Source organism: Spermophilus citellus, assembly GCF_964194105.1.
Source record: "Spermophilus citellus genome assembly, chromosome: 6".
Taxonomy (NCBI): domain Eukaryota; kingdom Metazoa; phylum Chordata; class Mammalia; order Rodentia; family Sciuridae; genus Spermophilus; species Spermophilus citellus.
In genome coordinates, this window is record NC_138187.1 from 84934680 (window position 1) to 84949608 (window position 14929).

General features: G+C 39.8%; 1 protein-coding gene across 15 annotated transcripts in view; it reads right to left on the minus strand.

The window, feature by feature from the left end:
• The window catches only part of CELF2 (CUGBP Elav-like family member 2), a 501848-nt gene that overhangs the window by 132211 nt on the left and 354708 nt on the right, over positions 1 to 14929 (minus strand). The window lies entirely within an intron of this gene.

A 14929-nucleotide genomic window follows, 5' to 3' on the forward strand; every position in this document is an offset into this window, starting at 1 on the left:
GCAGAAACACCAGGAGATAATGGACTGATTATACAGCCATCTTTTAAACATTTCATCAGTCTTAGAAGAGCAGATAAAACAACTATTTCATGTGTACCAGCAGGTTCCAGATTAACCCTGCAGAGTTAAAAATGATGGAGCTACAAATCAGCTGACTCCAATTTAAGGCAATAAATCACTGGTGAATGTTGACATAGTTATATGGGGGTCTGGTTACCAGGTGACAGTTCCTATAAGTTTTAATCCAACTTCATATTGAAAAAGACAGTATTCTGCAACTGTCTGGAAGCTGCCATGAAAACACGCTTTTAGAAGAGTAATAAAAAAAAACACAAAGAAATAGCTTAATAAAATTGCCAGCATCAAAAACACACAGAAGAGTCTTATTTCTTAAGGAAGCGAATTAAACTCGGCAATCAATAGTCATCAATAAGCTACGCAGCGAGCAGGAAATGGGGACAGATTTTGTCTACATACATCTAGGAATCAAACACCCATTAGGAAATAGAAAGTTGGGCCCTGTTCTCACTGCCACTATGCAAGCCAAACAGAAGTGAGATTCTCTTTGGTGTATCAAGCAAAGCAGCCCAAAGGACGGTCTGTGTTCCTTCCACTGTGTATTGTTTAAAAGAAAAGTGGCTCCTTGAGAGCTGGCCAATAAATGCTGCTACTGCTTTCATTGGCAGTCTTCAGCGACCTGGATGCTACATTGTATTCTCAGAACAGCAAAAAAAAAAAAAAAAAAGAAAGAAAAAAAAGGGATTGTTTTCTTTTCCCCTGTGACATCTGATAAGGGGCCACTGGTTACCCTAGAATCTGTTTATTTTATGGGAACCGAAACCTGAGATGAAAATGGATGCGACTTAAGTCACAAAACCTGTTTTACACAGGTGGGTGCTGTACATTACAATGGAAGGGTCCTGGATGCCACAGTCCCCCAGATGTGGGGGAAAGAGCGCAGCCAGAGAGCTACAAAGGCCTCAGTCCCAAGTCTGCAGCTTGGGTAAGTCACTGACCCCCTCTGACTGCAGACTCATTTTCTGTGTAAAAGGAAGATGCTAATCCCCACCCTGCCCTCTCTCTGTGCCAACCCAGGGACTCAAGGAAAGAACGATGTGAAAAGGCCCTATTTATAAATGAATTCTATTCAAACATAAATTGTTATCAAACAGGGCATCCAGATTCCCTGGTTTAAAAATCTGACTCTCCCACAGCAGACACTAAGCAGCTCTCAGCTAGTTTCTCCATGTCTTTCTTTTCTTCCTCTAAAGAGAGGTTGCCGATACTCCTGCGCTTCCCAGGGTGACTGTGGGAAGATAGGTCTAAATGACTCTAAATTACATATGCATGAATTTATATGATAATACAGCTGCTAACCAATAAAAAGAGGCCAATTATGAATTCAAATTATATGCAAATACCAAGGATAAAAGCAATTTTCAAGGGGCTAATTTTTCCCATGAGGTGTTCTTTCATCGGAGATGTGGACAAAGGAGGTTTAAATAGAGAGTCTGTTCTGCGATGTTCAAGAAAGAGTATTAATATTTTGTGGGACCACATCAGTGAATGAAGACATTCAAAAAGCCATTATGTTTTCAACTTAGGTTAATAATAAGGCTATTTTTCCACCCACTAGTTGGCACAGCTGTAACGTTCTCGGCCTCAAGTGGGAGGCAATGTGGAACGAAGAGTCAGAAGATAAACGATATCTAGCATACCAGTGCCAGTTCATATAAAATGCCACCGGGCTGGAGATTGCCACTGGGTTATGGATCCTTTTCTCCCTCCTCCTCCAGAAAGAACACAGGTCCACTAACAGGGATGGTTCAGTACACCCAGGTGATGGCAAATTAATTGCTGTCCAAATTCCAATCAGATGCCAGCCCAGACCTTAAGTACAATTTCTCTTTTGCCCCATTTCCTTCAGTGACACTACTCTACACCAGCACTGTGATTGGCCTGGAGGGGTGTGGCAGGGTTCTGTCTGATCATTAAGGAAGAGTGAGAGATAAAGAAGAAATGGCACCTGAGCATGGCTCCAGGACCTCTTGACCTCATGTAGCAAAACCGCAAAAGCTGCAATCAGGGAATACCGAATTTTACTCGCTGCCTTTGGAATGACCTACTGCACACTAAATCTCTCCCTGGTGTCTGCTGCGTTTCTGTTCTCTCTGGCACAGAAAAATGAGCCAAATAGCAGTTAACACTCTCAGAAAGCACTTTGGGGACATTCTAGGAAAAGGACAGTAAAAGTGCCAAGTGTGACATTACTCTGTTGTTACAGAATGAGAAATATTGTCACACCTAGAGGTGTGACAGGAGGTGAGTTTAAGTTCATAGCAGAGCACTGATAATAAATATAGATTTCTACAGTTTCCAAAAGGGCACTTCGGAAGCTTCTTCCCAACGATGCAGGGGAAAGCATTATCGCCCCGTCACGCTGGGATGGGCCTCATGCTACAGGATACCTAAAAGTGGCCCGCTGAAAATTATTAATTTGGAGCAGAGGTCACTGAGGTCAAAGCTCACTTCCATTGCTTGCTGAGATTATGACTGGGCCAACAAAGAGCCATCAGAATCTTTATAACCAGATGGCCCTATAAAGCACGAGGGATTGCTGGTTTCTGTAAAACAGACAGAACTAAAAATGGAGTTGAACTTCTCCATGGTAAATAACATTCACGAGTGCCTGCAACTAACATCACTTTCTTTCAGATTCAAAAACCACTATCAAACTGAATTTCTCTTAAAATTTACCATTACAATTACAGTGTAATCTGATATTCACTATGGACTTGATATTTCACATGTACCTTTGCTAACAACAACAAAGGTGGGATCAGCAAGGTTTATTTAAAGAACATAGGCAATTTTCTCCTAATGTAACTTGCTTTGCTTTTCTTCCTATCCGTCAGTGATCAATATTTGGACCATGAATGTCTAAGGACATCCCCTTTGCAGAGAAAGAACTGATTGTTTCTAAGGTGCTAGGCAAACTCAGGTATAGGTATAGGTATAGTTGGGTTGTGGAGAAAAGGCCAATATTTTCTATTTCAAAATTTTCAATTTTTTCATTTTTAAATGAAAACTAAATTTATAAAATCTTTACTTCTAAAAGCTTTAAGTAAACAAAACAGCACTATGGGAAAAAATTAAAAAGAGCATCAAAGTGAGAATTGTAAGATCATGAGTCTATACTGTTCCACCAAATTCCTACCTGTGTGACCACGATTACACCTATGAAAATCTGTTTTCACATTCATAGAGAGAATGAAGGTTTGGACCTCCTCAGCCTTTTTCCCAGAATTGTACTATAAACTGATACTTTGTAAATCTATACATGTGAAGTACTGAATAAGCACATACATTTTAAAATTCCTTGGAAAACTACTCTAGAGCTTTGTAATGTTTTGAACAACCAATAATAAAAAAAATATAGTTGCAATAGTGGGTCTTGCAAACACCCACCAGATCATATCATGTCTTAAAAGAATCACATTCGCTGGGCATGGTAGTGCATACCTACAATCCCAGTAGCTCAGGAGGCTGAGATAGGAGGATTGTGAGTTCAAAGCCAGCCTCAGCACATTAGTGAGGGCCCAAGTGACTTAGTGAAACCCTGTCTCTAAATAAAATATTAAAAGGGCTGGGAATGGGACTTGTTTCAATCCCTGGCATACAAACAAAAAAATAAATAATCACATTCTTCGGGTTAAACCTGCATTAATCCTTCCTCATAGCAAAAGCGATTCTGAACCCTTCAAGAAGTGTTATCTCGATTGCTAAAAATCACCCTTAGGTAGGTGTGATTCCCTCTCTGCCTCTGAATGCGAATCCCCAGAGACCAACAGGAAAGCTCAGCTGAAGATGGCACCAGCCCAGGCAGAGCTGGGAGGGCAATAGCAGGAACAGGGATCTCACTGTTATTCAATTACATCCCATTGTAGAGAACCTTCTTCAGTTAATGTAGTTTGTGGTGAAAATTTCCTCTGTACTCATTTAAATATAATTACTGCACTTATCATGTCACTGTGTAACTTCACACTCACATAAACCTGTGATCTCCTACAGACACTCAGCTATAAGACCTGAAACGGAAACAAACTACCTTATCTGTCAAAACCGGTCCTCACCCTGCAGCCTTAGAGTTGGCACTTGGCCCTCTGAAAAAGCCCTTGAGAGTTTTCCAACTAGGAAGCAATTACTGTGACCCAGCTCCTCAGGGTTCCCAAGAACTGCCCTCCACCCGGCCTTCCAAGGGAACAACTATTAGGATCCTCAGAGAACTCACTGGAAGCCCAGGGAGGGGCTGAAGATTTGAGGATATTTGCTTTCAGGGCTGTGAACAGTGGTGGCTAATTCTCACTTAAAAAATGACCTGAGGTGACAACGTTAAGGAAAAAAAAAAAAAAACAGCCACTAATGACATATTTTTATGTGAGGAAGGTTAAAAGTTTTTAGACATCACCAAAAGGAGTGGAGAATGTAATCACGGCACACCAAACAATTTATCCACGCCTTCTCGCCTTGCCTATCTTGGTCTTTCTAAACTCCAGCTGCGCATCAGAATCACCAGAAAATCTTCAGATCCTGCCTGAGAAGTTAAGTCAGAATTCCCGAGGGTGGGCTCAGGAGATGGTGTTCCTGTTCTTCAGTCTTCCCAGGTGATTCTAATATACAGACAGGGTGGAAAAACCAATGGGCGTCAAGCTCTGGTCTGAATTTTATATCAACCCTGTGGAAGGGTCTTGAGAGGCTGGGCCAGGCCTCCCTGGTCCCATAGGGGGTTAATACTTTCTGGATCTGATCTCGAGTTCCATGACTCCTTTCCAAAATAACGAGGAGGCTCGTTTGTTTCTGTTGTGACAGTCTGTCACGGGGCAGTTGTTATGGAGGAGGAGAAAGTAGAATGGCCAACTTCCACGGAGGCCCAGCTCTTGCGCAATCTAGAATCTGAGTATTAGCAGCTGACACTGCAGTCTCCCTCCAATGGCCAGTCCCGTGGTGGCACATTTTTGCCACAAGGTTACTTGGCAAGCCAGAAATGGCTTTCTGGGAACTGAAACCAGCCTGTGCTCTGTAATACAACTAGACAAAGGGAGGAGAGGGCTGGCACTTCCAAGTAGATGCATCCTTTTCTCTAACCTCCCAGCTCAAGGAAGCAGGATGCTTACCTAGGAGGTGGTGCTTCCTCAGAGCCTCTTGCTGCAGTATTTGGGGACTGTGTTGGAAGGGCCCCACCTTGACTGTGACTAAACACCACTTAGCGGGGAATAGTCTGACACAATGCCAGCCTGAGGGGCTACACTGCTGTACAGGTGGGACAGCCGGCTCCTTAAAACTGAAAAGAACACTGGCGAAGGCACCGGACGCCAGACATGAGCAGTGACAACCCCTCACTACTAATTGGCTCTTCTGGGCAAACAGCATAACCTAGGAAAGTTCCCCAGGCTGTCAAGTTGCTAAGAAGTAGAAGTGACACAGGGACAGGGACGAAACTTGTGGGGCAGGGAGGGGGAAAAACCTAAACCAGAGAAACAGCCTTTGCATGCAACACTCCCTCCTCCACATCCAGACTTGGGAGAATCACTTCCTTCAGAAATCTAAATACCAAAGGAACAACTGTTAACAGTGATTTAAGTGAAATCTGAAAATGTGGAGAGTCTAACCTTTGGCAATAAGAAAACTAGGAAGCACGTGACCTAGGAGACCACACTTAACGTGAAACGCAAGGGCAGGCAGAGGGTCAACGCCAGGCTCTGGTTTCTCCTAGGAACTTGGTGACTCCAGATTTCAAGGTAGTGTCCTCATTTTGTTCCCCCTGATAGGTCACTTATTGGAGACCACCATGGTGGCAGCTGCCTCCCAGGGCATGTCCTGGTTCAGTGGTCTCTGACCCAGTACAATAACAGGTGACACTTCAGAGAATCTCTTGCCTGGAGACCTCCCAAGACTAGACTTGGGGTTCTATGGTGTGATGCAGCTGCTTATAAACTTGAGGACACAGGCCTTGGCTTCTACGGGTTTAAATAAACTGAATACTACCCTTCTCAAGATGCCACCCTGCCCCTTTACTCCCCAAGCCCAATACCAACACAGAAATGTCTAAATAACAGAACATTCTCTATGAAGCTGCAAAGAAGTCGATGAACCCTCATGAAGGCCCATGTTACAGGCACCTGATGAGACATGTTTCAATACAGGAAACAGATTCAGAGAGGATAAATGGCTTGTCCAATCTTAGGGAACTGAAATCCAAACCCAGATTTGCCTACAATTTTCTATAAATGAGGCCAGACTTCAATGGATTTTTTTTTCTTTTTTATTCTGATATAACACTTGTAACAAAACTTACCACTTAAAGCATTCTTAGGGTGTAGTTCAGTGGCATTAAGTATGCCGACACTGTTGCACAACCATCACCAACATCCATCTCCAGAACATCTCCCATATTTGACCTCCAAACACACTAGAGCAGAATTCCCATTCCCTCCTCCCCTGGCCCCTGGTGACCACTCCTGTTCTTTCCTTCTATCTGAACTTGACTACTCTACCTCTATGGTCTGCATCTGAAATGTGTCCTCAAAGCCCATGTGTTAAAGGATGGGTCTCTAGCCTATGGGAGGTAGTGGAACATTTCAGAGGCTGAATGGGAGGAAACTGGTCATTGGAGGAATATCCTTGAAAGAATATTGGGATCCCAGACCCCTCTTCTTCCTCTTTCTTATGCACCTGGCCATGAGGAAAATGGGCTTCCTCTGCCATGTACTCCTGTCCTGATTTATGTGCTGCCTTGCCATTGGTCCAAAAGCAACAGGGAAACCACTCATGGACTGAAACTTCCAATACTGTGAGCTAAAATAAGCATTTTTTGCCAAGTGTGGTGGCACATGCCTGTAATCCCAGAGGCTTTGAAGGCTGAGGCAGGAGGATCACAAGTTCAAAGCCACCCTCAGCAACTTAGTGAGGCCCTAAGCAACTCAGTGAGACCCTGTCTCTAAATAAAATACAAAAAAAGGGCTGGGGATGTGGCTCAGTGGTTGAGTGCCCCTGAGTTCAATCCCTGGTACCAATAAATAAATAAATAAATAAGCATTTTTCCCTATAGGTTGATTATCTCAGGTATTTACAGTTACAGAAGGGTTATTCTTGTAAGTGGAATCATTTCAATAGTTTTTTTTTTTTTAAAAGAGAAAGCTGGAAGTTAGAATTTAACTTTGTGTTTTCTCTTTCCTTGATGCTTTCAGTATTTCAGAGAGATTTTGGCTCTCTGAAAGGCTCTCCTAGCCACTTCCATGGCTACTATATGCATTTTTTTTTAAGAATAACTATTTTGAAAATTCCTCCTGTTGAGAGTTACTCTGTAATTAAACAGTCATTTCTTGAACCAGGTATGGAGTGTGGAGTGGGGGTATTGTAGGAATACAAATATAGAAAAATAAATACCTTTGCTTTTAGAGTTTACTCTCTCAAAGGGAAAAGGAAAATTCTTCTTTGTAACCCGAGACACACAGGAGAGATAGTCAGCTATGTTATGAGCAGGACTAAAACATCCTATAGACAACTGAATCTCCCCAGGTACTTTTAGCCTAAGATATTCATCATCATTAGGCTAGAGTTTCACCAATACCTATTCAATATTCATTCCCAAGACTTTCAATAATTGCAAGTTAAATGGACATACATGGGTCACCTACTATATACACATTATATGATTCTAACAGCATGTAAATGAGACATGAATCCTTTCCTCAATGGATTTATTTATTTTTTTAGTTGTATATGAACTCAATGCCATATTTGTTTCTATGTGGTGTTAGGATTGAACCCAGTGCCTCACACTTGCAAGGCAAGTGCTCTACCACTGAGCTACAACTTCAGCCCTCAATGGATTTATAGATACAGAAAATAAGACTTGTGCATAAATCACTTAATGCATGGTAACAAGTGAAAGGCTGTATAAAGAGGTGCATATAAACTTTTCTGGGAGTTTGGACAAAGAAGGGTGTGTTAGTCAACTTTCTATGGCTTTGAGCAAAATATCTGACACAAACAACTTGAAAAAAAAAAGAAGCTATTGATTTTTTTCCCATGATTTTAGAGGTTACTGTCCATGATGGGCCAGCTCCATTGCTCTGGGCCTGAGGTAGAAGGGTGTGGCAGAGAAAAGCTATTCAGCTCATGGCAGCCAAGAGTGAGACAAAGTGGTGGAGAGAGGATAAACCCTTTCAGGGCACACCCCTAGTGACCCACATCCTCCAACTAGGTCCCACCTCCCAGAGGTCCATTCAGTCATCAATGAATTAATCCAAGGATGAGGTCAGAGACCTCATGATTCAATTGCTTCCCCAAAGCTCCACCTCAGAACACACGAACCTTTGGGGACATTCCAGAACCAAAACGTAATGAGATCATTTTCGACTTGAAGAGGCTGATAAAATGGTAAGTCCTAAAGAAAGGTGAGCCATCAACAGAAAGAAGGAGTGTAGGAATTCCAGCTACTAGGTCTACAGAACTGGAAATGAAGGCTGCAACAGGAGCTAGAGGAAACTAGAGAGTTTCAAGGGAGATCTGGAAAATGTGGCCCAGGAATTGAAGGTGTGTTTGTCAGGTAATGTGGTGCCACTAAAAGTTCATGTACCTCAGTGATGGCTATGCACTGTGATTCCTATGGATAAATAGGAAGGCACTGTGAAAAGAGAACCCAAAGAAGGAAGTTAAGATCAGCCTTCTTCTTCAGGCCTAGGAGGATAATCTCTCAGCCTGAAAACAGGTTACCTCCCTGAAAGAGTTTCCAAGACACAGCACAGGGGTGTGGAAGCTGGGCAGAACCTATTAGACTCCCTGAGTTGAGAACAGGGAGCTGAGAGTGGGAAATTTAGAATTCCCAGAAGAGCTGGGTGTAGGTACTTAGCCAGGGCTAATGGTGCATGCCTGAAATTTCAGCTACCTCAGGAGACTGAGAAAGGATTGCAAGTTCAAGGACAACCTGGGCAGTCTAGGGAACCTTGTCTCAAAATAAAGTGAAAATGGACTGGTCATATAGCTCAGTGGTAGAGTGCTTGCACAGCATGCATGAAGCTCTGGGTTCAACCTCCAGGATACAAAAAAAAAAAAAAAAAAAAAAAAGACGGTGGAGAGAGTCAGACATTTAGAGATTAAAAACTACATTGTTTGAGATGAAAAAGACAATGGATGGGATTAAAGGCAGATTAAACACTGCAAAAGAAAAGATTAATGATCTGTGTTTCAAAATGAAACAGACAAAATGGAACTTAAAGAAGAAGAAGAAAAAAAAAAACACTGTAGTGATCTGTAAGGCAACTTCCAGGGGCCAAATATATGAGTAACTGGAGACTCAGAGGAGAGAGAACAGGGATGGAAAAATATCTCACAAAAGCACTGAACATTTTCCAAATTTGATGCAAATAATAAACACAGAGCTCTAAAATGCTCAACGAAGTCCAAGCACAAGAAATATGAAAAAAATCAACCCGAGACATATTATAATCATAAATCACTCAAACTTAGTAATGAAGGGAAAATGTTTTAAAAGCAGACTGAAGTACACTTGTATGGAGAAACAGAAGGATGACATCAGACACAGTGCAAGAAGACAGGTCAGCACAATCTCTGAAATACTGAAAACAACCACCATCAACCTTAACAATGAAGACACATTTCAAAAACAAGGCAAAATAAATGTTTTGAGACCTTCAAAAGGTGAAAGAATTTACCAGCAGATGACCCATTATACATAAAATGTTCAAGGAAATCACTTGGGCGGAAGGAAAAATGACAAGAGAAGGGAATAACTGTCTACACAAAGGAATGAAGAACACAAGAAATAGTAACCACATACATAACCAGGTCAGGTATTTTTCGAAACAAAAATTATAACAGGATACTGTGGGGTTTAGAACACATAAAAGTAAAATGTATGACATTAACAACGAAAACTGGGAAGGGATCAGTGGAAGTACATGATTGTCATATTCTGATCCTACGTGTGAAGACGTATACCATTACTTGAAAGTAAACTCTGAACTGGGTGTGGTGGTGCACACCTGAGATCCCAACAACTGGGGAGGCTGAGGCAGGAGAATCACAAGTTCACAGCCGGCTCAGCAACATAACCAGGCTCTAAACAACTTGGCAAGATCCTGTCTCCAAATACAAAAATGAAAAGGGTTGAAGGCGTAGCTCAGTGGATGAGTGCCCCGGTGTCTGCTATCCCTAGCACCACAAAAAGCGAAGTAAACTAAAAGCAAGCTCTAAAACAACAAAACAGTTATAGCCAATAAACCAAAAAAGAAGATAAAATGGAAATAAAAAATAATCAAAAAGGAGGCAGGAAAAAAAAGGAAAAGAGAAGATTAGGTGGAAAAAAATAAAGAAAACTGGAATACATCTAAACCCAATTTTATCAACCATACATTAAATGTTAATTATTTAAAAACTCCAATTACAAGGTCGTGCTTGTCAGAGGTTTTTTAAAACATGAAATTCAAGTATATGCTATTTATAAGAAATACAATTGAAATATAAAGATACAAATAGGTTAAAAATGAAAGAATGTAAGGTTTAACACTTGATAGTAGTCAAGAGAAAGATGGGTGGCTGTATTAGTTGAAGCAGATTTCAAAGCAAAGGTCACTTCAGACTAATAAAAGCCAATTCACCAAGAGGATAAAAAAATTCTAAACATTTATGCACCAAATAATAGTTTCAAAATACATAAAGCAAAAACTGAACTGCAAGGAAAACCAGACAAACTTATAATGATAACTGGACATCCCAACAGCTTTACTTTATTACTAACAGAACTATATAGAAAATCAGTAAAGATTGTGATGATTTGCACAACACTATCAATCAAATTGACTTTTATAGAAAACTCAATCTAAGAACAGTAGGATTCATACTCTTTTCAGACGTACATGGATGCTTTACCAATATAGGCCCTGTTATGGGGCAAACAAGTTGCAATTCATTTAAAATTCTTAAGCCATATAATGTATGTTCCTTGACCACTGTGAAATTATGTTAGAAATCAATAATCTCTGAAAATTTTCTCATGTATTTGGAAAATAAACTTTAAATAATCCACAGATAAAAAAGATCAAAAGATGCCAGGCATGGAGGTGTACACCTGTAATCCCAGCTCCCTGGAAGGCCAAGGCAGAAGACTGAAAATTTGAAGACAGACTGGGCAATTTAGCAAGATCCTGTCTCAAAATAATAAAAACAGGCTGAGGATGCAGCTCAGTGATAGAGCACTTGTCTTGCACATGCAAGGCCTTGGGTTCAATCCACAGCCCTGCAGGAATAAAAGAAATCAAAAGAAAAATCAGAAAATATTTTCAACCAAATGAGAATGAAATTGCATCAGAATTTATGGGATGTAGGTAAAGCAGTACTAAGGGGAAAATATATAGCACTAAATTCCTTAATTAGAAATAAAAATAAGAGCAAACTAAACAAGAAAAAATAAAAGTAACAAAAATAAAAAACCAATGAACTAGAAAACAAAAAAAATAAATAAAATCAACAAAAACCAAACACTAGTTCTTTGAGTAGATAAAAAAGCAAGAAACTTTAAATCAAACAAAGGGAAAAAAGCACAAATTATCAATATTAGGAATGAAAGAGATGACATCACTATAGATTCTAGAGATAAAGGATAAAATAATATTGCACAGTTTTATGCCAATTAATTTGACAAGCTGTCAACTTAATCTTGGGGACATATTCTTCAAGAGAGAAATTTACTCAAGGAGAAATAGACAACCGGAATAGTTCCACGCTTCCTAAAGAAATTGAATTTGTAGTTTTTTAAAAACCTCGTCTCAAAGAAACCATGAACCCAGGTGACTTATGTGATGAATTCCACTAGACAAGGAAGGAAATAATAATATAGCTTTAAATGCATTTTTCCAGGAAACTAAGAGGACAGAATATTTCTCACCTCACTTCCTGAGGCCAGGATTACATAATAAAACCAGCCAAGGAAATCAGAAGAAAACACAGAACAATAGTCTTCCTGAACACAGATGCAAACATTCTCAACAAAATCGGAGCCAACAGAAACCAATAAAATCACCATGATGAAGTAGGAGTATTGTAGCAATGCCAGGATGATTACCAGAGAAAAATTAATCAGTGGGATTCACCATATTCACAAACTAAAAAAGAAAACCTACGTTCATCTCAACAGATGCGGAAAAAGCAGCTGTGGAAAAAAAAAATCCAACATGCCTTTCTGATAAAAATTTTCAGCAAAATAGGAACAGAAAGGCATGTCCCCATAAAGGGCATCTATGAAAAACCTACAGCTTACATCACACTTAACAATGAAAGTATGATTTTCCCCTAACATCAAGGACAGGACAATGATGAGAACTCTTACACTTCCATTCGACTTTGTGCTGGAAATTTTAGCCAGTGAAAGAAGGGAAGAAACACACATACACACACAAATCAAGTGGAAAAAGTAAAACTGTCCTCAATTGCACTCCATGTGACCATCTACAAAGAACATCTAATGGAATACTAAAAAGCCACTCAAACTAATAAAGTGAGTTTAGCAAGGTTTCTGGATATTTGATGAATATATAAAAATCAATTGTATTTCTATATACAGTCAAAACAACTGGAAATAGCTAATAAAAATTCAGAATAGCACTAGAAAGTAATAAATACTTGATGCTAAGGTGGACAAGGGATGTGTAAAGGCCTTTACACTGAAAACTACTAAATACACGTGAAACAAGTTAACAAAGTCCCAAATAAATTGAAAAATATACCATTTCATAAGTTGGGAGACTCAGTATGGCTGTCAATTCTCTTCATTGATGTACAGAGTCAACGCATTCCCAAACAAAATTGCAGGATGTTTTTGTCATAAAAGCTGCCTAACTATAAAATTCATTTGAAGGTGCAAAGAACCAAAAGAGCCAAATAATGTTGGGGGAAAAATGAAGTTGGAGGGCCATCAGTTTCTGATCTCTAGACTTGTTACACAGCTTTGGTGACCAATACAATATAGTACTGATGCAAAGGCAGACAAATAGAGTAAATGGAACAGGTGAGACATCTAGAAATAAACTGGCACATATGGACAATTGATCTCTGTAAAGGTATAAAGGCAATCAGTAGAGAAATTATTCAGGGGAGAGGAGACCAAGGGACATACAAACAATTCACACAGTCTATAAAAATTAGCTTAAAATTAATCACAGATCTAAAGGTAAATCCTAAAACCATGAAACTTCTAGAAGAAAACATAGAGGATAACCTTTACGAGCTTGGGTTAGGTTTTCTTTGATATGAAACCCAAAGCACAATCAGGAAAATGATAAAGGAGTCATGAAAATTTTAAACTTCTGCTTTTTAATAGATATTAAGAGGATGAAAAGATAAGACACAGACACTTGCAAACATTTGTAAAATATGCATCTGATAAAGGACTTGAATATAGAGCCTACACTGAACTCTCACAATTTAACAAAACAGAAACCACCCAATTAAAACATGAGCAAAAAACTGAACTGTCATTTCCACGAGGAAGTTATGCAGATGTCAAATACATGAAAATATGCTTAATATTCATTAGGCAAATGGAAATTAAAACCATGCTGGCATATGCTACTACACACATACTGGATGGCTAATATTAGAAATACTGATTATATCAAGTGTTGGCAAGGAACTGAAACTCTCAGACAATGCTGGTGGGAATGTAAAAGAGCAAAATGACTTTAGAAAACAGTGTGACCATTTCTTAAAAAGTTAAATATAAATCTCCTATATGACAGTCATGCCACTCCTAGATATTTAACTCTTAACACTTGCATGTGAATGCTCATAACAGCTTGTTAAAAAGTATGATCACAAATTGGCAACAAAAGGAGAACCAATAAACTGAAAAACTGTGGTATATCCATTCAACGGAATGCTACTCAGCACTAAAAAAGAATGAACTACTGATATTGATTGAAATGATGATGCTGAGTGAAATACATCAAATCAAACCAGCAAATGCCGTATGATTAGAGTTATATGAAGTTGTATGAAACAGAAATTAGCACATGGGGATAAAAGCAGATCAGTGTGTTCCAGGGAGAGGATTCCAAAAGAGCTTGAGGAAGCTTCCAGGGGTGATGACAGTTTACTTTGTGACAATGGCTTCACAGGTGTACATGTTTATTAAAACCTGCCAAATTTCACACTTTAAGTACGTGAAACTTACTGCTTATCAATTATGCCTCAATACAAAAAGACCATCTGAAATCCTACTGCAGTGCTCTAGAAAAGCTGTACAGGGGTGGTAGGAAAGGACAGAATGGCTGTAAAAACATAAAAGATGCCAAATCACAAGATCTGCTGTGAAGGCCTGTTGGGGACGACTCTAGGACTGTGAGATTAGTTGATAGGAGGAAGTTGGTATTATTAACAGCCACAGGGTCAAATGAAGAGCCGTTAAGTCCAGCTTTGGACAAGCCAGATGCTAGCAAAATATCTAATTAAAAAGGGCAGATTAAACCCTGGGATGAGAAGAGGCAAGAGATATTAACCTTTGGAATCTCTGTGCTTATTTCAGCTTTATACTTCTTTCTCATCCCCCTTCAGTCTATTTATTCTCTAGTCCCTAAAAATAAATCTCCCACTATATTATACTCTGAATCCTCAAAAGGAGGAAAAAAAAATCCCTCAGATCTGGAAGGGTTCCATTCACCTACACATGACCTCCAGGGAACATCCACCATCACAACCAGAGGCAAAATATATCATGGTCTTGCAGAGTTCCAAATATGCACTCAGTTAAGTGGAGTTTTCATAGCCTCATAAAAAGGTTGTATGTGTTGGCACCCGGAGAATAACGTGATGCATGAAAACTCAGAGGAGAAAGGCCATGTGCTCCACAGGA